Source organism: Camelus bactrianus, chromosome 12 (genome assembly GCF_048773025.1).
Source record: "Camelus bactrianus isolate YW-2024 breed Bactrian camel chromosome 12, ASM4877302v1, whole genome shotgun sequence".
Lineage (NCBI taxonomy): Eukaryota > Metazoa > Chordata > Mammalia > Artiodactyla > Camelidae > Camelus > Camelus bactrianus.
The window spans coordinates 48,855,777-48,879,533 of NC_133550.1; the positions used below are offsets into that span (position 1 = coordinate 48,855,777).

General features: G+C 34.6%; 1 protein-coding gene and 1 long non-coding RNA gene across 3 annotated transcripts in view; one reads left to right on the top strand and one right to left on the bottom strand.

Annotated features, from left to right (window-relative positions):
* The window catches only part of LOC123617994 (uncharacterized), a 268,207-nt gene that overhangs the window by 195,526 nt on the left and 48,924 nt on the right, over positions 1 to 23,757 (bottom strand). The gene's annotated exons all lie outside the window — the stretch shown is intronic.
* PPFIA2 (PTPRF interacting protein alpha 2) overlaps positions 21,264 to 23,757 on the top strand; it is a 389,231-nt gene continuing 386,737 nt past the window's right edge. For both annotated transcript variants that reach the window (XM_010958810.3, XM_045519411.2), the window contains exon 1: positions 21,264 to 21,500. The gene's annotated coding sequence lies outside the window, so the exon portion shown is untranslated. The remainder of the gene's footprint in view (positions 21,501 to 23,757) is intronic.

The window sequence follows — 23,757 nt, forward strand, 5'->3', positions numbered from 1 at the left end:
TTGAAAGTTTGTATAGGATCTTCTTTAAATTAGAAATTATATAGTGATGGGAGAGAAAGCATCAGTCTAATTCTTCTGCCATCAAATAATTACTCTTAGGATGTGAATGTGAACTGACAAGAGAGTTTGTTTTAAATGCCTTGTGGTTATGTATCTTCTATGATAGCTATTTGGGGGACTGGAGGGTGTATGTGGAATATCTGTTCTTCTTTCCTGCAAAATGAGTGATTTTTAGGAATGGCTAGCCTTTCTTTATTCCAATCAAGTCAATTTTTAATACCGGAATGATCATCTTAAAATGTAGCTCTGAGATTTTTCTCTTTTCCAGCCATTAAATGACTCCCCAACTAAAAAACAAAACAAAACAAACAAAAAAGGAAGTACAATTTCCATAATGACCATTGTAGATCTTCCAGGATCTGAGCCCAGTTGACTTTCTTGATCCTGATCTTACTAGGACCCTCTATGTCTTCTCCCTTCTACTTTGAACAAATCCGATGATTTTCTCCACAATGCTTATGTGTTCCCTCTCAGAGCTTTAATAATGCTGTTCCCTTCACCAACGTGGACACAGGCTTAATGTATCACATGGGTGACCCCACCAAAGGCAGGTCTTAGTAGAGAAGAGCTATGATTTTGTACAATAAGTGACCAACAGTGAATTAATTGTCTACAATTTTCCTGACCCCCCATTTCAATATTTTCAATAAAAAATGGGTTTCTGATACATCATCACTTCTTGATGCCTTCATCCTGAAAGTTGCATGTTAGTCACAAATATTAAAGACTGAAATATGTCCCTTCATTTTGTCTCTGTGGGTGTATGGTTTTTCATCCTTAATGCAATGATTTAAAGTGCTTAATATTTAATGTCCTTCAAGATGCAACATCTTATTCTGTAGTTAGACAAATTTCTACATGTTACTATTGTGCTTGGCACTCTTATAGGGAAAGAAAAGCGGGAAAAGGGAAAAAGTTGGGGGGCTCTGCTTTCTCCCTTATAATTACTTACAATTTCTATTGGATACTAGAGCACAAATAAACACAGACAATAGCAACAAGTAAATAAACTGAAGCATTTATAGTTTGAACACAGGAAAATTGAAGCAGCAGACATTTCATGTTTGCTTTTGTTCGAATGACATGAGTAGAAAGAAATTCAAAAGGTCACTGAATTCATGTTTTTAAACTTTTAAAACCAAACCATATTGTACATACATAAAAGTGAACAAGTCATAATTGTATTGCTTGATTAACTACTAAAATAAACACAGCTGTGGAATCCTACCTATTTCCACATATAATAGAGACCCTGCACTTTGAGAAGCCACCCTCCCGTGTCCCTCCAGGGTTGGTTTTACAGATAACTGCTCTTCTGACTTGCATCATCACAAACTAGTTTTGTTGCCTTTTTGCATTTTACAGGAGTGTAATCACATAGTACATGTTCCTTTTGGCCTAGATTTTTTTGTCCAACATAATACATCTGAGATTTACCCATGTTGTTTTATGAGGCAGTGATTTTTTATCATTGTTGTACAAAATTCCATTTTAAGAATGTAACACTATTTACCTACTCTACTTCTTATGGTTATTTGGGTTGTTTCTAGTGTTATGATGATGAATGCTGCTATGAATATGTAGCATTGTGTCCATATTACAAATTTCTGTTCACATTTCTACTGTATATTGTATACAGTATGTACCTGAAGAGATGATTATAGCCTGCTTTGTTGGAAACTGCAAAACAGTTGAAGATTGTACCAATTTATCCCCCAGCAGAAGAACATGAGAGTTCGAATTGTTCCTCATTCTCATCAGCACTTGGTATTGCCAGCTATTTTTTAAGGCATTCTTCTGGGTATAGAGTGGTACCTCATTGCTAGTTTTCATTTTACTTTTCCCTGACGATGAAGGATGTGCAACACCTCTTCATATACCTAAAGGCCATTTGAATTTCCTCTTTTGTGAAGAGCTTGATCAAGTCATTTTCTTATCTTTTTCTTTTTTTGAAAGGATCATCTATCTTTTTCTTGTTTTATTTTTTTGATTTTGAAATATTCTGAGTGAATGTTCTCTTTAGATATCAGTATTACAAATATCATCTCTCGGAAGCTTGGATATACAGTGTCTTTTGATAAGTAAGTTTTAATAAAAATGTATTACAACTGGAGACATTGCTACCATGCAGCAGAACTTAATAAAAATTTCTATAAGACTTTTTCTGTCTCATTCATCGGCATTTCCCTTTTTTTTGATGGCCTATTTCACCAATTTGTGCCCATAAGTTCCTGTAAATCTGTGCTGCAAATTCCTTTTACCCTCCTGTCCTGATCCTTAAATATCTTTTATTCTCAGATACCTATTGCACTTGTTAATAAAACTACATTTGTGACGGGAAAATATTAAATACTTCAAGTCCCCAAAGCTTTCTAAGGAACATGTGTTGAGTTGGATGATAAGAATGAGGAAATTTTCAAGACTAAGGGATAACTGAATTCTGCTGAAGAAGAATTATGAAATAAAGAGAACCTGAGAGCAGATTCCAGAGGCTGAAAAGCTGTAGCCCTGAGAAGCCTGTGTGGAAAAAGAGCCCTAGAGGAGGAGGATGGAATAGAAGGTGCTTAGAAAGATGCTTCTGAAGTTTTGCAACATGGTCACCATTAAGTCACCATTTCCAGTAAAATCTACACTGCAAATTGTTGCTTTCCAGAATTTTATCTACTTTGAGGGGGGGTCTGCAAAAAGCTCATACCCTCCCATGTACTCAGTGAGGGTACAAATAAATGAGATGCTGATCATGGGATAGAACCCCATCACACTTAGGTGACCCCCAGTTCTAAATATCTGCACAGTGTAAATATGCTATTTTTCAGTCGCATTTTCAGTTAACAATAGAAAAATGATTTATAGCCCTACAACAATGTATTTATTGCAGCAAATAAAATTATATCGTATTTCCAATCCACTACAGTCCTCTAAATTATGGACATGTGACAATTAAACCAGACTATATTTGACTTGGGCTTACCTATGAAAATTAGTCTTTTGTGTTTTGCTACATCATATTCCTATTGTTAATTAAATTTGTATTGGTAAGATAAATGGTCACTTGCCAGTTTGTATTTACAAAGTAGGTTCTGTCTTATTTGACATATTTTGGCCATATCTTTGTTTTTACCATCCAATTACATAATTTAAGAGGAAGTATGGTTTTATTGTGCCCAGTAAAAAGAAAACTGATAGAAATAATAGTAATAGTAATAATTGCCTATCTTTTATTTTGACATTTCGTTTTGGGGAAGAAAACCGAGTGCTGCACCCTTGGAGGGGACTGTTAGTACTATTGTGTTTAAAAACCGTAATTTATTATGGTGTACCACTTTCCTTTTCTACCTGATTCTCTAATGTTTTCTCTCCCATAGTATTAGAAGTTGATAAAATTCCCTTAACTACTATCCCTGACAGATAACTCCTGCCCTCCTTTCCACAAAAGAAAACCTTTCACTTGAAATTACTATCAAAAGAATTTCGAGATGTCTACAATTTTGTACACATGTACAATTCTTTACCATGTACATTCACAAGAATCCTCTGTACTGCTAAAGTTATTATTGGTGAGAACTGATCTAATGGGGAGGGATGCCAACGTCTGGCAGGTCAAAAAAGAAGATGATTTCTACAGAGAACCTGAGTGTCAAAACTGGAGTCTTGATGGAATGGTTTGTTTAGACTTCAACAAAGATTGTCAAAGTCGTAAACTTTAAATGTTGTTAATTTCAACATTTTATAAAATGACAGGTAACTCATTTTGTGTGGTATCTTCAACCAAGAAAAATAATTAATTTTTGTCTTTGGCCGTCAAGGGCTGATTAGGTAGCACAGAAACTGAGTGTGAGAAGATTCCTTTTTTAAATTAAGGAATTCGTATCTACAACCTTCCAGAATGAAAACAATTTTTACTCTGTTGCCAGTGGGATGAGGGGATTTTTATTTTAATAGATTGCACGTGAAGTCAGGCAAAACATTCAACAGACACAAAGGAAATATTTGTTGAAGTGCCTCCTTTGAGGAGTATGACCTAGGACTTAGGAAAGTCCTGTTTCTATATATACTGCTTTCTGTATGCCCATAAACAACAACTTTCAAAAATTCCCAGCAGCCAGTGGCACCTCTTGCTGGAAAAGTTAAACTGTGTAAGTTTCAACACTCAAAGAAGGTCACCTGAAAATTCTTTCACTCTTCATTAGTCTGGAGAGAATGTTAACACTCAATGCCAATTCTTTGTGTTTTTTCCTCCTCAATTACCTTACAAACTAGCATCTAAATAAGGCAGGCATATTACTATTTCTGTATATTTTACTGAATCAGAGAAAATGTGTCATACAAGAGCAATGTGCAGTGTCTCCAGTCCTGCTGAATGTTTTCCCTGCCATCTGTTTCATGATTTTTCACTTTTCTTTTCTACTTTGCTCTAATAGTCAAGCAGACAGTGAAGGTTGCAGCAATCTCAGTAGCTTTTCTTTCATCCAGCTTGTATCATTGTGTTGATAATTTTGTTTTCTTGAGTTCACATATCATCAAAAATAAACACAGATTACTAGGAGGCAGTATATTATGGTATGAAGAGAGATGGCTTTGGAGCCAAGGGTCTTCAGTTTGAATGTGGCTTTGCCGCTTACTTAGTCAAGTCACACATCTTCCGTGACTTGGTTTCCCTAATATAAGATGGTGATAATGATACCTAGCAGGAGGTGCTATGTAATTACAGATATGAGATATACAATGTTCTTAGAACACAGCAGGTATGATTTAAATGATAGAAGTCAAAAGTAAAATTCAAGGTCTCTATCCTTAAGCACCTTGGAATATAATTCGAGATACACACACACAAACACACACAACTAGTATTACAATACAGTACATAATTTTGCCAAATGATTGGTTGGGATGATCACTACTAGGGAATTTAAAAAGCCCAAGCAAAAGATTCTGTGACATTCATAAGCTAGTGACCTTTTCTGAGTCAAAAGCACCACAGTGAAATTATTGTCTTAGGCAGGTTCTCTTGACAGCAGTTGCCCCAAGACACCAGAAGTGGCTGTGGAAAGTTAGAAAGCTATTGCAAAAATTTAACAAAGTATTAAAGGCCAGAATTATATAGACAGATAATTCTATTTACATTAGAATTAAAAACATTTGAGTACTGAGGGGAGCAAGCAGGACAAGTAGGTAATTCGCTCACCAAATGTTGAACAGAGATAAGCATAATTTTCTTCCACAGATAGATTGGTAGCATCATTGACTTGAAATGAATTAAATTGCATTGAGCTACTCATTAATCCGGAGAAAACCAGTTGGGGATATGAATAAGTATCTTTCCAAGTTTTTTCCCTAGTAACTTCACACCCTGGTGCTAGTGTTGAATTTAATAAAGCAGGGCCAAAGAAGCTATGGCAATTGAAGCATGAAGCTTAGCTGCAGAGCTGAGGGACGCCACATAGGGCTTTATCCAGACCTCTTCAGAAGGACATGTAATATCTACAGAATGCTCCTCAGGATTTGCTCCCCTCCTAATTCTTAGTTCCCCCTTCACTCTTGGTCTCCTACATATAGATGTAGAAAAGATATGAATTCTAGTGCCTAACAGAGTGATAATAACTGCATTATTCTCCATTTGCTTAGTACTTCACAGTTGTCAAAGTACAATCACATATATTTTCAGTAGTTTTTATTAGCAGTCTTTCCTAAATTTGTAAAGATATTTTTAAATTTATTTTGAAAACTTGTACAATGTTCACATATTATTGGAGGACTTTCTGTGAGTCAGATAAAAAATCTTTAAATGTCTCTATTTTCAAATCATTTTAGAGATATTAGATGAATGGAAATACAAGAAGTTTAGTCAGAGTAATTATGTCTCTTGGTAGGAAAGGAAATGGAAGTGTGAAGAATCTGGACTTTGTTTAAAAAACCAAACTGAAGTGTTTGTAATAGAGCCTTGAAGATTCCGGGCAATAGAGAAAACAGTAACATTTTCCCCTATATCTCAATCCAACTTCTTGAGTGCATCAGTGTAGCATTAATGTGGTTTTATAAATCTTTATAGAGAAAAAGATTGGAGTTTCCAGGACTCTAAGCTCAGACGCTGAGAATAACAAGTATTATCTGAGTATTAAAAGTGACTCAAACACAGTGTGCTCAAGGACAAACACCCAAGATGACAAATACGTCTCGCTCATCATCAACTCTAATAAAGATGAGCCGTGCAAGTCCCAATGTATCTACCAGTGTTCTTGACAAGGAAATGAATATTTTTAAGAAGTATTACCCTGAGTGGATGATTCAGCTCTTCAACTATAGGAAATCAGTGATAAAGCATAATAAACCAAAAACAAGTCAAATAGAGAGCATTTTACTCTCTCTCTCTGTCCGTGTGTAAGGGAAAGAAAAGCATCTAGTACAGATTAAAAGTTAAGGTAAAAATAACATTGGAAATGATATTTTTTAACTACTGTAAAACATTGTGGATCTCAAAGCAATGATTCTGAGGTTTCAGCTAATACTACATTTTCTAAGAGTTTAAACATCCTATTTGGGGAGGGTGCAGAAATGATTAGAGACTAACCATGCTATCTCTATCTTATGGTCTGTTCAAATATGTTGTGAATATAAATTTAATCTACAGACTATATGAGACCATGCCCAAGGATATTTTAATATGAAATATAGTAAAATGTTTAAAATATTAAAATGAGAGATCTGTGTATTGCCCATGGTATTTTTTTGTTTGTTTGTTTGTTTTGTTTGTTTTAATATGCTAGGCATGGTTACAGCAGAAGCTGGACATTTTACAGTAGTGGTTTATCAAACACATCTTGCCATACTTAATGCAAGAGTTAATAGTTAGATTTCATTTCAAAATGAAAAATCTTGGGCAAATATAAAACTGGATATGACACCATAATAGCAAGCATGATTCCAGTCTCTCCTGAGCAAACCAAGAAATACCATCATTCTGGTTAGATAAAAGCCTGTCAAGTGCCCATTTGGTTTAGCAACCTGAGGCCCAGAGTTGACCTTACTTAGAGAGTATTGTGGTAGGTTGTGGAATGAGTGGAAGCTAATTAAAAGGAGAGATCATGGATGAGTACATCCAAGGAGATTGGTTGTAAATGGGAAGAGACAGAGAATAGTGATTGGTAGAGCAGGTGAGTCCTAGGGGGGATTTAAAGGATGGTTGAGACTTGAGTAGGTTTATATATTTGTACTAATATGGAGTCAAAAGAAAGCAAGAGGTTGACAACAAAAAGAGAGTGAGAGAAAATCAATAGAACAAAAAGTGGAGAGAGCTCCAGAGCACAGGCATATATTTGAAACCAATTTAAATGAATTTTGAACAGTCTATAAAAAGTTCATTTGTACTTGTATGAAACAAACCTAAAGGGAATTAGAACCAACAGAAATAACAGAAAAATTACTCTTATTAAGAAGGGATAAAATAGTAAGTTATGAAGATAAACCTTCAGTAGTTTGAAATGAATTTCCTTATAAAATACATTAAATAAATGAAAAAATATTAAGAAAGTTGATCATGGCAGTAATGGGTTTTAAGTTTTATGAAATGCTGTGATAATTAGGTCAGAATTTTCAAGTGGAAATTGAGTAATCATCCTTAGAGATTCAAAATATTCCTGGAATTTATAACAAGGATGTTATAAAGTACTCAGATAAATATAATTCTGGCTCAAAATAATAAGCTTTCATTTATCATCCTGAATCTCCATAAAATTTGACTCTAAATGTTTTTACGGAAACTAAAGTTCTATGTAATAGTTTTTACAGTTTCTAGATAAGAACTTTTGAAACTCTGTTTTTATAAAGAGTTGAAAACCAATGAAACTGCTGCTGTATCCATATGATTAAAGAATCCATTTGTTTAAAAACTTTGGTTCTCATGTAATAATATAACTCGATAAAGGTTCAGTTTATTGCCTACATTTGGCTGTGTCATTCCATCCTTTCATTATTTATGCCAAAATGGAAAGAAATCAATACCTGTTTATATGGTATAGCTGATAAAGTTTTTTTGTTGTTGTTGTTAATTATTAAGGTACGTGATATAGTGATTTTAGTAAAAACCTAAAAATGAGAAATCCTATGTTGTATTATAAGAAGTGACTTTCTCATTGGGTAACAATATAAACATAAGCCTATCTTTTTAAATATTTCACTGTTGCAAGCAAAACTGAGTGAGTTAACAATTTTCTGCAAAAAACATAGCCATCCAATCATCCACAGCATTTTAACAATACTACGATTATCAATGATATATTCTATTATTGTTACTATTTTATCTAAAGTGATCAAATATTTTTAATGAAACAATTTTCACTTGCCATCAGAATGAGTCAAGATAACTTTTTAAAAGCTAGAAATTCCACTTGTAAAAATCTATCATACCTCTGTAAGTTTGGAACAATATATGTATAAAGGTAGTCATTGTTTATAATAATGATCACTTATAAGGGACTGCATAAAAAAGTTAAGGTTTTAAAATACAAGTAATATTCTGTGAGGTTTTTAAAGAATGTGGTTACAAAGAGAATTTCTGGATAATGTCAGTTTGCTCTCCCAGAGCTAATCTCCACCTGTCTCCACTAAGTTTGTGCTACCTAGACTTGTAAAAGTGCTACCTATAGACTACCTTGACCTCTGGTTTCCAGTTAGGGTGGAAGAAGAAGGAGAGTAAGGGTTCTCCACCATCCTACCCCTGCTGGGTCACTAAGGTTAGAGTGGACTAGGGGTTTCCTATGATGCAATCCTACCCTGTCCATTCTATTTCTGCCTGTGTTTCGGTAACATTTCAGGTCAGGGGGATGAGAAGGTGCCGTCTCATTCCTTACTAGTCCTTGCAATTGCTGGCTTGAAGATACAGCACTATTCTTGTGGTTTTCCTTCACCTTAACCGTAACTTTATGGAGTCCCTTTATTAATCCCTCCTAGAATTATTCTAGGTAGCTAGCTAGAACCCTAGAAAATATATATTGTTTGCTATAGCTAAAACAAGCTGCCAAATGCTACGCTGCATGTGGGAGGCAGGAAATCATAGCACTTGAACTTACAGATTCTGAGTCTGGGCTTGAGTCTCAGCTGTACCATCGACAAGAGTGGCTATGAGAAAATTGCTTAACTTCTTTAAGTCTTAACTGCCTCATCTCTAAATAAAGGAGATATTGTCTGATCCATTGGGCTATCATGAGGATTAAATAAGATGATGAATGTAATGTACCAACCAAAAGGACTTGCTTAGGTCATTAGTAATGAAAGGCAATATGTAGACTTCGCACCATGTGTCACATATTCTAGGAACTCTATGTGAACTATTTTAGTCTTTGCAATAGCTCTGTGAATGGGGACAACTTCATAAGCTGGTATGTATATATGTATATCTTATATAGTGCCCAGAACATAGAAAATATTATATGGATGTTTGTATTATTGTCATTGTTATCCTAATCCCCTAAATTCAAAGATGAAGGAGCTAAGACTTTAAATGTTGAAGGTTAATTTATCTAACAAGGAATTTACCTTGGATTTGAATTTAGAAAGTGCGGCTTTAGAACACAATCTTTATTTTAAGTGCACATATTAAGTAAATAATACCTATGATTGTTATTGTTTAAATTATCCTGTTTTTGTAAATATGAGTATTCGTATGTTCACAATGTCATGAAGACTATGCATCAAGCCGTTATTTTTAAAATTACAGATGTGTGAATTCAAAATAAATTATGTAATTATATCTATATCTAACTATATATCTATAGTCTACCTCTACACATATGAATGTTAAGTATCTATCTATAAATGTGTATATATATCCCATTAAAATGTAACAACTTTTTAATTTTTATATGTACAACAAAAATGAGCACATGCATTTGATTATTTTTACTTGTATTTCCTAAAGTAAAGAACATAATATACTAAATATATGTTGTGTGTTTAAAATGTATAGTTATAATATTTTAAGAAAATAGTATCTGTTTGCTATGGATATGAAGAAGGATATCTCTAGCTATGTGAGAAGTATTTTTGCTTTTGTGCTATTACCAAACTTACATGATGATTATTTTTATCTGCTGGATGCAATTTCACATGTTAAATGAGAGTATACTTCGTTTATTTCTGTTGTATTTAGAAGCCTATAATATTGTTTAATATAAGTAGTTGGTCTTTTAAAATCCCTCTCTTATTGTATCTCTCTCATGAATAAAGGCTGCTATAAAATACTGAAGTATGCGTCAAATGATGGACATACACAAATTAATAGAACCTCTGACTAATGCAGAACTTCTAATGTAACCATGGTTTCATCATTGAACATTTCTATTGTTAGTTCCCTATTCTAGTGGAGAAAGGCAAAACAGAAGGACTTTTTGATATCAGGATAATCTGAATGTAAAATGACAGAATATAATACAAAAGGAAGATAGCTGAGCTTTATGTGAGTATGGATTTAAATATATATCTTAATTTTCAAAGGGTAATATGGACTTCTGTGCCCAAGTAATGCCTCTAATTTAAACTACAATGTGTTGTGAAGAGTGTAATGCATGATGAAACATTAAAGCCAACTGTCAGTACCGATGCTTAAATGTTGTGATTATAGTTGCTATTTGAGGGCAGAGATCATTTTACTTGAATTGCTTGCTGGTAAATTTATTGTTCAAATAATACAGTCCCTAAAATGTGGTATACACTGGATCACTATAATCAATAGACTTGTGATTTATGTATCTGTTGTAGATATTTTCATTGTTAGATTGCTGTGTATAAAAAAAATAAGGTGTGCAAACCAGTGGAGAAATGTTGGAGATGCAAATTATAGATTATGTTTTTAATTCACGCAGTGGCAGGGAAATTTCAAGCATACAATACACCAGCTTCACATGTTAATTGGAAGAGAGTAAATGTTCTAAAAAATGTGCAAAATAAGAAACGTTAGCTCCTTTGGTAAATAATACGAAACAAAACTATGTGATGGTGAAGTTAAATTATAAATCATTTATATTGATGAACCAGATCTGTGACACAATTGATTAAATTAATGGTTGTAATGTGAAGTTTAAATTTAAAAACTCCCAGAACAAAACCTTCAAAGATAATAAAATAACTTTCCTTTGACTTGTAAGCCAAACAATGATGGACACACAGAAGATGCTCCTTTTTTTGATAATTCTGCCCTTACCCTCATCAAATTATGTTCAAATAAACAAAACTCTCCTATCATATCTTTTAGCACTCTGATATAGTTCCTAGTTCGGTTTTGGCATATATTTAAAAACATGTATACATTCTTTAAACTGAGATTTAATAATGATGATCTAATGATCGACTAGTTAAATCACTTCTTCAAAAAGATCTCAGTGTGGCATTTTTAAATTTCCATGACTTACTTTGAGCTATTAAAGACTTTCCATATCCATTAAAAAAAATTTTTTTTGTAGTATTGGAAAACATTTACCAACTAATCAGAGATGCAGATTATAGGAATAAATATTTTATTTTACAGCTAGCTTTGATTCTAAAGCACTGTATAAAATGAAAAAGTAATTTAATACTTACGGTCTGATTACCTTCTAGGAAAGGTTTTATTATTTTTATTAGTATTACTATCAAAGATTGGGTTTTCTTAGTTCACAATGGGATCACAGAATGATGTAATATGTTGTGGTAGGCAAGAAGCAGTCTTACCATGGAAATCATATATTATTCTCAAGTTCCTTACATGTAAATAAATTATTTGCACATGAAGGAGTTAGAAATTTACAAATGTATTTCAAGCCCCAAGCACTATACTTACTACTTACCATTTTACCTGATCATACTTGAAATTTTTGGAAGAAGTGCTGTATAGTTTTACTGTCTTCCACAAATATATGTGTGTATAAGTATACACATATAAATTTTAGATAAAATTTTCAATCTATGGTACAATGATAAGTGATATGTTTTATTCTGTGTGTTTTGTGAATTTTTAAGTTATAATTTTTTAAAGTGACTTAACTCTTTTTTTTTTTTTTTTTTTTTTTTTTTTTGGTGGAGGGAGGTAATTATTCATGTATTTATTCTTGGAGGAAGTACTGGGGATTGAACCCAGGACCTCATGCATGCTAAGTATGTGTTCTACCACTTGAGCTATAACCCTCCCCTTTAAAATGACTCTTGACTTCAAAGATCTAAATTAAAGTATAGTGGTAGGGCTCTGTTTAAAGGTGTCATATAAAATACTACATTTTAATGCATTTTCCTTTTACAGTAATTAAATTGTGAAGTGCATGGTCAGAATAGCTCCTGATGTGAAAAATTTGCACTACATTGATATCATTTAGGAATTGATTTATCTTAGAAAACTGACAGTATAATGGATAGCATGTCATTAACCTTGAAACCAAGACATATAATTAGCCAAAGTTGAAAGGAACAAAGGTCACTATCTGAAGGTTATCCTCAATATCTTGATCTAATTTCTAAAGGACAAACTACTTGATCTAACACTCACTGTCTAAGTAATCACAAAATAATCATTGTAAATTAGTCTAAACTAAAGCTCCCTGTCCATCTGCAGAGTTCCTTTGTCCTGTGATAGGTAAGTGACAAAGGACAAGAATACTAGATTACTCTTGCTTATGTCCACGTGGTGCTGCCCCAGGAACACATGCAGCCTATTATGCTATGGTGTTTTATTAATCTTAGCCAAATTGGCCAGTGTGGTTAGTCTTTTCTAAAATGTAGTCTTCCTTCATCAAGTATAGGCTTTTCTAAAGCTTTTCAAGAAGGTGACATCATTGCAACCCTGGAGCCTTGATATTTTTCCCACTTGAGTAAGTGAAGATAAAGAAAAGCAATTAATCCAATCATTTGAAGGAATTTTAGACAGAAAAGCAGGCTTCAATTTTGATAAATACATTATTCTTCTTATTATAATAATTTGCCTTATTATTCAAAACATAAGAAAATAAATAAGTACAAATATTATTTGGGAAATTTTTCAAGTAATATAATGTGGATTTGCATAATATAAAGCAAGATTTAAATTTAAATACCTAATTTAAGTGTGCATGTAGGAAATAACATCTCATTAATGTAATATAACTAATAGAGCTATAGATAGACAGGTAGTAGAAAGATACTGTGTTAAAACAGCAATTGCTTAAATATGAAGAGACTAGGTATAAAGCGTTCCATGGAGATAGCAATTGCTAAATGAAAGACATCATCCTTTAGCTGTAGGCTCATTTTAAAATGTTATGACAGCACCTATATTATTAGTCATTATCTTCAATTATTTAGCCAATTTTCAGAGTGCAAAATGCCTTACGTACAGTTTGAATTTACATTTAGAGTACATTCATATAGAATATTATAATTTATTCATTAAAATTGGAGCTTTTGATATAAGTATAATGTAATACCTTTCCTAAAATGAACCAAAACATAAGTTACACATTTAAATTCTTAAAATGTAGTGTTTATGGCAATAAAAATAACAGGATATAATGATATTCTTAACCACTGACTGACAGGAATATTGAATTTATTCTTGCAGTAAAATGAAGAAATTAAACTAAATTATATTTTCCTGTATTAGAAAAACAAACTGCTAGTTTTAATCTCAATATAATTTTAATATTAAGTTTTTGATAATATTAACCTAAATACTCAAAATTATTTTAGAGTACTTAAGAGATTTTCCTAAAATATACCTTCTGTTTGGATTTTGTCACATTTACCATAAAAATAGTATCTGTGAGGTAATTATTTTTAGTAGCCCACATTTCAAGATTTTGAAAATGGTTTCTTCTAAAGAAATACAAAATCTCAACACTTGGAGATGAAAATATTTTCTCTTAACTGCTATCCTTAATGATACCAGAAATTAGCCAGAGACCATTGAATAAAAGATATCGTGGTGAAGTAGGAGGAATAAACAAATAAAACTGAGTTTGACCTAGAGTAAAGCAGTTACAAAAAGTTACTCAAATGAACAATCTGTCTTTGAATATTTCAGTTTAAAATCTAAAAATGTCATTTCTTTTCCTTCCTTGAGTAAGTTCAGTTTGTCAGCCACTTTACACATTATTAGATTTCTACTTAAGCACATACAGCTTTTTACCTTTTTAAAGTAAAAATACCTCAGAATAGTTTCAGTAGCTATTGCTTGCTTTTGATAAGTTGCTTATCTGAATTTAACAATTAGTACAGTAATTGCCCAAAAAGAGTATGTCACACTTGTTATTGGATCTACTGTGTCAGGCATAATATTTATTGGATTATTTATTTTATTTATTTATTACCAGCAAATGTTTAGTTTCCATCTGTAACCATACAGTTGACCCCCTGTATTCCTTTCACCCTAACCTCTTCTCCAACCCGCTTCCCCTCTGGTGGACACTAATGTGTTCTCTGAAGCTATGTGTTTGCTTTTGTTTTGCTTTGTTTATTTTATGTTTTATAGTCCATATATGAGTGAAATCATATTGTTTTCTCTTTTTCCCTTGGACTTATTTCATTTAGCATAATATGTTCAAGCTCCAATAATGTTGTCACAAGACTGCATTCTTTTTTTATGGCTGAGGAGTTTTCCATTGTGTATATATCTACACCACATCATCTTTATGCATTCATCCATTTGTGGACACTTAGTTTATTTCCATATCTTGGCTATTGGCTATCATACAGCCTTATAAGAGAATCAGTATTATCTGAGGAAATTATTTTTAGTGCAGCCTTATAGGTTGTCTTAGCTTCATACCATGTGATTTAGGAACAACTTGAAACCCCTCAAAGGGTAATTCCAGTGCATTTACCCCCAAAATGAACATAAAAAGGATTTTTATATTTACCTTAAAAATCTAACCAAACCAAATGCTCTTATTCTGATAAAAAGGCAATGATAACAATATTTGAAAGCACTTTTTAAATTCACTAATAAACTAAATGGAATGTTGGTGGCTTTAACATAAATTCTATATAATTTAGTTATGTATTTTTGAGATGAAACCTCAGGATTGAGAGAGTAGAGCAAGGTATGTTTATCTATCAAGACCATCCCTGACTTTTATCTGCTTATACAAATTTGTTCTACAGTGTGTGACCTCTAATTTTTATCTCAGCTGCAAATACTAGGTTTTGCCTGATTTCTCAGGTCTGGAATTACTAATGCTAATAATAGCTGGAATTTATTTAGCTCTGTGTATAAATGATCTCCTTTAGCCTACGATGTAGATACTATTTTATCCCAATTTTATACATAATGAAATGGGAAATATAGAGTTTCAATAATTTGCCTAAGGTCACCTGGCATATGATAGGATTTGAAACCTGACAGTCTACTTAGATGATGCTTTTAGTACTATATCTCCTTACTTAGGGTAGAAATTCTCCCTTGCTCTTTCAACCTCTCATGGGCTGAAATTCTGTTTCTGTGTCTCTGAGTAAAGCCCACACGTGGCCAGGCATTCTACTTATCCCTACTTGACTGCTTGATTCTGACCTATTATGTGTGGACATGATGATTCTCAGATGATCTCCCTATTAGAATATTTGTGCATAATTTATCACTACACCTCAATGGTACATCTTGTTGCCTGTTTTTTTGTCCCAAGGCGCTCTTTATATCCTGACTTCCTCCTAAACTTGCTGAACTCTTTCAAGATTATTAAAGATCAGTTAAATGACTTCTATAATAATGTGGCATGAGATATTGAGTCACAATGGTAAAAAGGGAGAAAAACTGAGAAATGTTTTATAGTTAAAACTCAACAAATCTTAGTATTGTATTAGACTCAGGATCAAAATTCAGAATTAAATAAATGGCGATTCCAAAATTATGACCCTTAGTTATTGGGAGGATGGATGTATCACATCTCCAGAGAAAAGGAACACTGAGAGGAGTAAGGAATAAAAAAGAAAAGAAAGAAATTTGGTTCTGGCTACATTAAGTTTCATAGTGAGATATAGTAGGAGCTAAATAAATTGCATTAAAAGGTACACAGTAGGGTATTTAGGAATTTAATTGTAAATTTAATTGTAGTTATCAGACTAAGGCATAGATTGATATCTAATTTTGCCAGTTTCAAGGCCAATTCATTTCAAATTGAATGTGCTACACTTAATTGATAATAATTTTAAAAAATACATAAAATGCTCTCACTGAGGCAGAATCTGCTTTACAAATGTATTCAGTTGATCTCAAAAAGTTTCAGTAGTAAATTTGAAAATACTCTTAACAATTTTTATTTATGACTTTAATAACTTTAAAGTGAAGTTAAAAATCAGTCTAAAATATTCTCACTAATGATGCTAAGGTTTTAACTGCAAGTAATCCTGAAGGTGTTTTAATAAATATCTTATTACAGGATTCTATTTTATAGAGAAACAGAGGTTTAAAGGAAGACATTCCTGATAACTTGCTTAAGCAAATGTATATAGTTATTTATAACATTTATGCAATTAATGCATTTTTATTTAGAAAGCAAAGAAAAATTTTCTCTGTTTTCTTTCACTTCTCTTTTTGTCTCATTTTTTCTGCTATAACCCAAAACAACTAACACTTTTCACTCTTCTAGAACACTAAGATTCCTTAGTTATAAGGTGAAAACTCAGTGACTATTTGTCAAACTGATTCATATTACAGTAATCACATATAAATGTATAGGTAAAGGTTGATTAATGTAGACTTCACAAAATATGCCTCGTGAAAATTGATACTTACACAAATGTGTGGAAGCACAAGAGTCAGTGCCCATGTGCTTATATGACTGTCATATTCTGCAGTTCATGTTTTTAGACAGGTAAGAGGAATAGTGTGTAGCATAAACATAACAGGTTACATGAATCCCCTATAATAATGCTTACTATTTGTGATAGAATTGGGTATTAATTTTATGACCATTGATTCCAATTAATTGCATGTATATTTTTAATATACCCGTAACAGAAATTTTAAACATAACATATTATCTACATATCTTTTATTTTCATCATCACTTTCACAAACTGTATGTGAAAATGGCTAAGCTTTTATCAAAAAGCCTCTTCATTCTTCTTCCAGCCTTGAGGCTAGAATATTTTTCTAGCCTCTCTTGTAATTAGATGTTGTCATGTGAGTTATTCTCACTAGTGGCATATGAGAAAAGTGTGTGTCACTTCTGCACCAAGGATTTTAGAAGTAGTTAGATATGCTTCCTCTCCCACCATCTGGGTGAAAAACCCAAAGAAATGATAGATACCAGACAAGAAGGGAACCTAAATTACTGTGGGGAAGAAAGTGGCCCACTGACCAATACTCACCTTGGAATACCGAAAAAATTAAAAATAAACTTCAGATGGGTCTGGGACCCATTATTTATTTGGGATTGTTTTGTTGCCTGTCCTAAACAATACAGTGTAATAATATCGTACAGCTTTATTGTTGAATGGAAATGAAATAAAACACACATTCCCACAAAACTATAGGTAGGTAAAGTGTATGATGGAAGTTATTTCTATCATCTATTCAAATCCACTCTAAATTTTAAATTCAATAGTAAACATAAGTGCAGAAAATGTAATTTAATTGTTTTAATAATGTTACTGTAAACTTGTGAATATAGGCAAAATATTTTCATAAATGGATAACTAGATAGCTGAAATGAGGTGATACTGAGATTAAAATGTCTGTTACAATTGTAAATATTTGCTTCCTTTTGTATCAAAATTATATTTGCATTTAAAGGACAAATTATTGCCACTTACTAAATCTTTGTTATTGTCATAGCCCACACTCAATTACCCATTTTCTTTGGTGCCTGGTCTTAGTACACTTTATCTTGACATACAAAACCATCCTTGGTTTAAATAGAACAAGCACTTTTTATTACTATTACTATCATTATATTACTAACATACTATGTGATATTCAGAATACCTAAAGAGATAGGCCATCATAGTAAAAAGCCATAGTTGTATGTCATGCTCCTCTTAAAAGAGTATATAGATAAAAAGACCATATTTGAAATAAAACGTGCAGAAGAATTAGTAAGTGTAGCTATTAATATTGTGTGTCTCTGTGGATTATTTTTTTTTCATTGATGTTAGGCACTAAAACTAATGAAAGAGGTGGCTTCCACTACCTCTGCCTAAACTTAGTTGAATATCTAGTAAATAAGCATATTTTATCTTAATCATTGATCCTTGGCTTTCAAAAACCATTAAGAACAGAAGATAATCTCATCATAATAATTGATTTTGTATTGTTTAAGAGGTTTTTGTTTAGACTGAAAAATATCAGCTGTTTTTCTTGTTCTGTACTTATTTTATGCTCAAATTTCTTCAGTTTTATTTAATTAGTGTCCTCAAAGTGAGATTCCAGACCTCAGAGTATTCTATTACCTGGGAACTTACTAGAAAGAAAATTCTTTGTCCATTCCACAAAATCCAAAACTCTACTGAATCTGAAACTCTGGGGATGGGGCCCTGAAATCTGTGTTGTAACAAACCCTTTAGAGATTCTCTTGCATGCTAAACGTGAGACCCACTATACTAGACGAACCCCTGTAGGGGGGTGACTTTTCTTCATGTAAATAGGTTGAACTAATACTTTCTGCAATATTCCTTCTTAAAATGCCTTAATTTTGATGGGAAATGTTGTTTACACTCTGCAGTGGTGTTAAGCATCAGAATGTGAGAGCACATAGTAATCTAAGATGAGAATGACCACGAAGATTATATCTTCTTACTAAAATATTCCTTGCTCCATGACTGCTTTCTGCCATCCATTATCAAATTGTTTCTTTCTGTAATATCAACTATCAGGTAGTCTTTAAATCTGTCTACTATCAATTGCATGTGGGCATTATATTTAGAATTAATACTTTCATTCGTTGTATGAATAGGAGTAAGGTAAATCAAGACTTTTCTTGGAAATACTAGCAACATTACTTGGCAAATGTTGATTACCAAGGAAATTCCTTATTAGTTTAATAAGGAATTCTTGTACAAAGAGACAATATTAACTGTCTTTTAAAGACATGAAGGTTTCTGAGGTATAAAGAACATTTAATGTCTTCTAGGGAATTCCAGAGAGTGAAAGTTATGAGTACTCACATATGATTAGTAGGATAAACCTATTATTAAATTAGATCTATCTGAAAACAGACTGGGATGCCTTATGGCTCAATAAGTTTTCCTGTCGTTAAGAGATTAAGCCAACATCAAATGGTAGGTTGACTGGGGGGTCTAGATCCTTGCTACTCAAAGTGTGCTTCACTGGGCGTAGTTTGTTACAGTGCAGAATCTCAGGGTCCAACCCAGTCTTAGTGAATCAGAATCTGCATTTTAACAAGATCCGCAGGTGATCTATATGTACGCTATATTTGAGAAACAGTGCTCCAGCTAACATCTAATGAATCTTCATAATACTCTTATACTTAATTTTCATAGGATTATGTTGTGATGCAGAATGTGTATAACAGTCTAGAAGAGAAGGGTGGTAAATGCATGAGACTGACCTCATATTTTACTGAGGTCGTTAACTGAATTAAATGTTACTCCCCAAAATGAAACAGTCTGTTTCCTCAACTGTAGTTAATGTAAGTGAGCTGGAATTTGAATATTATTTCTATAGTTAGCTTTGGACTCTGCTTTACAACAGAAGTGAAACATAATTTTTGGATTTGTTGCACTAAATCATAAGGGTATTTGTACAAACTTCCAAATTATACCCAATGTTGAACCCTTCTTCTAAATCCCTCCTGCATGCCCTCTTCCTTTTCACTATAACTAGGATACCTTAATTTCCCTCCCTGAAACCTTCTCTTTTTGCTTAGAGTAAGTACTGGTTTTGTCTTCTGCTTCCTTCCCTATCTCTGATGGGTTTATATGAATGGACAGCAGAGGCAGAAAGAAAGGAGAATAGTAAAGGAATGCATAGGTATGGGGGAACTGGAAAAGATTAAGGCACCAGACTTTGCTCAAGGCTAAAATTTACTCAGGCAGAGCGTACTTAACACACAATCCTCATTGCCAAAGCAAAGACTAGAGAAGAGCTGGAGAGGTAATGAGAAGTGACAGATGCTGCCACACCCTAGATTGGCTCTGGTCTCTACAACCATGACTACCGTGCCCTGGTCCTGGGAGAAGGAAGCCGCTTAAAGAAACGACAAGCACGGAAGGCCAGAGAGCCTGAAGATGCCCAAGCCCGTTCCGGTCCCCAGCAGTGCGGGTCAACACACGCCTTCCTGTAGAGACCATTGTTTGTGGGAAGCCCAGGCAAGGAAGAGCGTACCTTCTTCCCACACCTGCCCAATCCCAGCCCTGCTTTCGCCGGGGGCACTGGGACCAGCGCGAGTCTCAACAGCCCGGGAGCGGCTTTGAGGGAGTCGTGAGTATCCGTGAGCGCGTGTGCGTGAGGAGGAGAGCAAAGACGTGATTACTTCAGAATTTATTTAAGGGCCGGTGGAAACCACTGCAGCAGCTTCCAGGGGAAGCCCTCCTTTCAGAGGAAGAGGAGGTGGCGGCTGCCAAGGAGGAGGAGGGGGTAGAGACGGAGGAGGAGGAGCAGCAGTAGCAACAGCACGAGGCAAGTGAGGAGAGAAGATGCTATAGCATCCACACCGGCGCCCCGCAGGTTGGTTCTCCCGGCCAACTGATGCCAGCAAAGAGGCTTACAAAGAGGCTGGGAGCAGAAACTGGGTGGAGGGGGGTGGGGAGGGGTGACTGCTTGCCTTTCTGGGGAAGAAGCACCTCTTTTAAGTTAATCGAGACACCCCAGCTTGTAACTGGGCAGGGGGCCAGGAGGGGAGCTGTCCTGCTTCTCCCATCCCTGGGGACTCGCTTCTCTTTCGCTTTGCAACTCCAAGCGGTAGCCATAAACTCTGGAGGAGCTCCGGGTGGAGGACTGGTGGAGAAATCCCCTTCCAGATACTCCTCAAGCCTTTTCCTAAAGCTCACATTCGGGGGTACAGCCTCTGGCGGCCAGGACGCGGAGGGGGAGCAGCGCCGCTTGGTTAAGTTTCTACAAGTCAAATCCAGTCCCCACTTCCCAGCTCCCCGCCCCAGGTCTCCAGCTGCACGCGGGGAGCTGCGGCTGCTCCGGCAATCGGGCCGCTGCTGCTTTAAGAGCCGCCTCCCCCTCTCCTCCCTTTGACAATGGTCTGAACCGAGCTCTGCTTCCCAAAGCAAAATTTGTAATATGCCATTTTTCCGATGGACGCTTCTCCTTTTGGCTGCTAACGGGGCCGCGGGAAGATGCCGAGTTTCTGCCACGCCACCCAGCCGGGGCACGTTCCGGGAGGACGCCCGGGCAAGCGAGTGTCTAAGCTGCCTTTCTACTCCCGTTGCTAGGGAAATGGTCCAGGAGTGCCGGGTGTGAGCCTCCCCTCTCGTCAAGCCGGAGACTGCGGTTGTCATTGATCAATTGAAGAAGCAGAATCCGAAATTACAGACATTAGGTACAGAAACTGTATTTGAGTTACACGGTTTCCCATCCGATTTATTTTTTCCTACCCCCTCCCCCTTCTCCTGGCCCCACCCCGCCCCCAGGGAAGATGATATGCAAATTCCCTGTCAATTACTGTTTGTACCTTTTGCTTTCCACCCTCATCCTCTCCCTTCTATTTCTCTACCTTCTCCCCACTTGGTTCTCTCCTACTGGGCAGGATGAAGAATTTTGGTGTGGAAATTATGAAGTCAACTTCTTCAGGGTGGTGGGGGGGGGTGTGGCTGAGAGAGAACTGTCCAGCCCTGTGGGGTGAGCTGGCTCTTCGGCCATCTGTAAATGCACTGGGGTAAAGAAAGTGCAAAATGCTTCCATTAGAGGTGATAATAATACTTCCTGAGGACAGGGGACCTCAAAGAGTTAAATAGGAGGAGGAATATTCATGTAATGTAATCAGACAATGGCTAGAATTTCTTTCACCGAATTACTCCTTGTGGGTTAACTGAGGTGGAGATAGGTCGATTCTTAACACTAAATCTTTGCAGAAGAAACTAACTACAGAGAATAACTGCATCTTTGTCTCTAGCAGGATCCAAATCCTAATGATTTGTTTGAATAAAGTGATTCATTGACAGAAAAAAAGCCTTTTATTACACTGTCATATGTGGATAGGTACTATTTGAACAGCACATATTGCTAAGAAACATATTGGATCTTGAAAGCCCTTGGGTAATGACTTCAGGGGACATTCAAAACTTTTATTTTGAAATCTGAGAGATTTAGAAGACAGTCAAGGTTATGTGTTAAGAATAAAGGAGTTGGTTTTCCTGGTATAAAATTCTCGAAGCTCAATTTAAGCACTGAGATAATTAAACCAACTAGGTTTATTATTTTTTTTTCTTTTCACAATAAACAATTGCTTTAACTAGGCCTTGAACCTTCAGTAATTTAATAAACAGGGCATTAACATCTAGAAGAGTATAACTCAAATCAATTAGCTTTGGGGAGAGGATGAGGAAAAGGAAATTATCAAAGCAAATTGTTAATGTATGCCTTTTCTAGTTTTTCAAGAATCATGTGATCTATGCAGTTTTTAATATTGAAAATGATTCTAAAGTTAAGAGTAGTATACGAGAATGAACTAGACTTGAGATTGAATGACTACAGCCTTCTGGACTATGCAAGTTGCTTCAGATGTCATCCACTCTATAAGAGGGTGTTTAACTCTTACATTGAATACAGATTTTTAATTGCTTTTAATACCCAAAATGTGCATTTAAGAAAAAAGTTATACTATATTTTAAGAAATATACAACTATTTTGTAATTTATATTAGACGGAATCTCAGTCTTTAGCAAGAAACTAAGTTAGCTCTTTAAAGTGGCCTTATTTTTCACAGACAGATTTCTTTCCTTTTAATTTTGACGAAAAGATTTTAGATTTAACATTTGAGTTGACTGTGAGGAAAATGAAGCATATATTCATCTTATTTCCTAAGTAACTTTTGCATAGTTTGATTTTTTTCAATTGAATTTTAGAAGTTTGTAGTACCCGCTGGAATTAAACGTTTAGGCATGGAAGCAGTATGAATCATAAAGGTAAAACAGACTTTCTGCAAAGATGAATGTTGATAATTTTATGATACATACTTGAATTTGTAATAGCTGTTTATAATTTTACTTTGTGTTCTCAGTCAGGTATCCTATTGGAAGCTTACAATAGGCTTTTTAAAAAAAATGCCTGGATTATTATTCCTCTTTACAGAAGAGAAAATTGAAGTTTATAGATGTGAAGTGACTTGCCCTGGTTCACATGCCTTAGGAGTAGAATTGAATCAAGTTCTTCTGGTGTAGATTTAATAGACCTTCTAAATCCCTTAGCTGCTTCTCATCACAGCATCTTTCAACTAACTAAATCAAAAACCATTTTTTATACTGATCTAAGAGCCTAAAGTTTGGAAATGTCTAATGTCCCACAGTGATGACAAACGTTTGTTAGAATTAGGGTAGTATATTCAGAAGAAAACTGTAGCTTAGGTAATCAGTGCAGTTATATTTTTCCTTGGAATTTAAAGTTGTTGTAAGTAATTCAGAGTAGAGATGGGCTGATAGCTTTCTTTCAGGGAGGATATGATTTAAAATATAGTTTTAAGAATGTTTAAGTGATCTTAAGTTTAAACCTTATAAGTGTTTTGGCACAGACTGTCACAGTGGTACCATTTCCTCCCTCAGTATTTATGTTTTAACTTTAAATGTCAAGAAGAAACACAT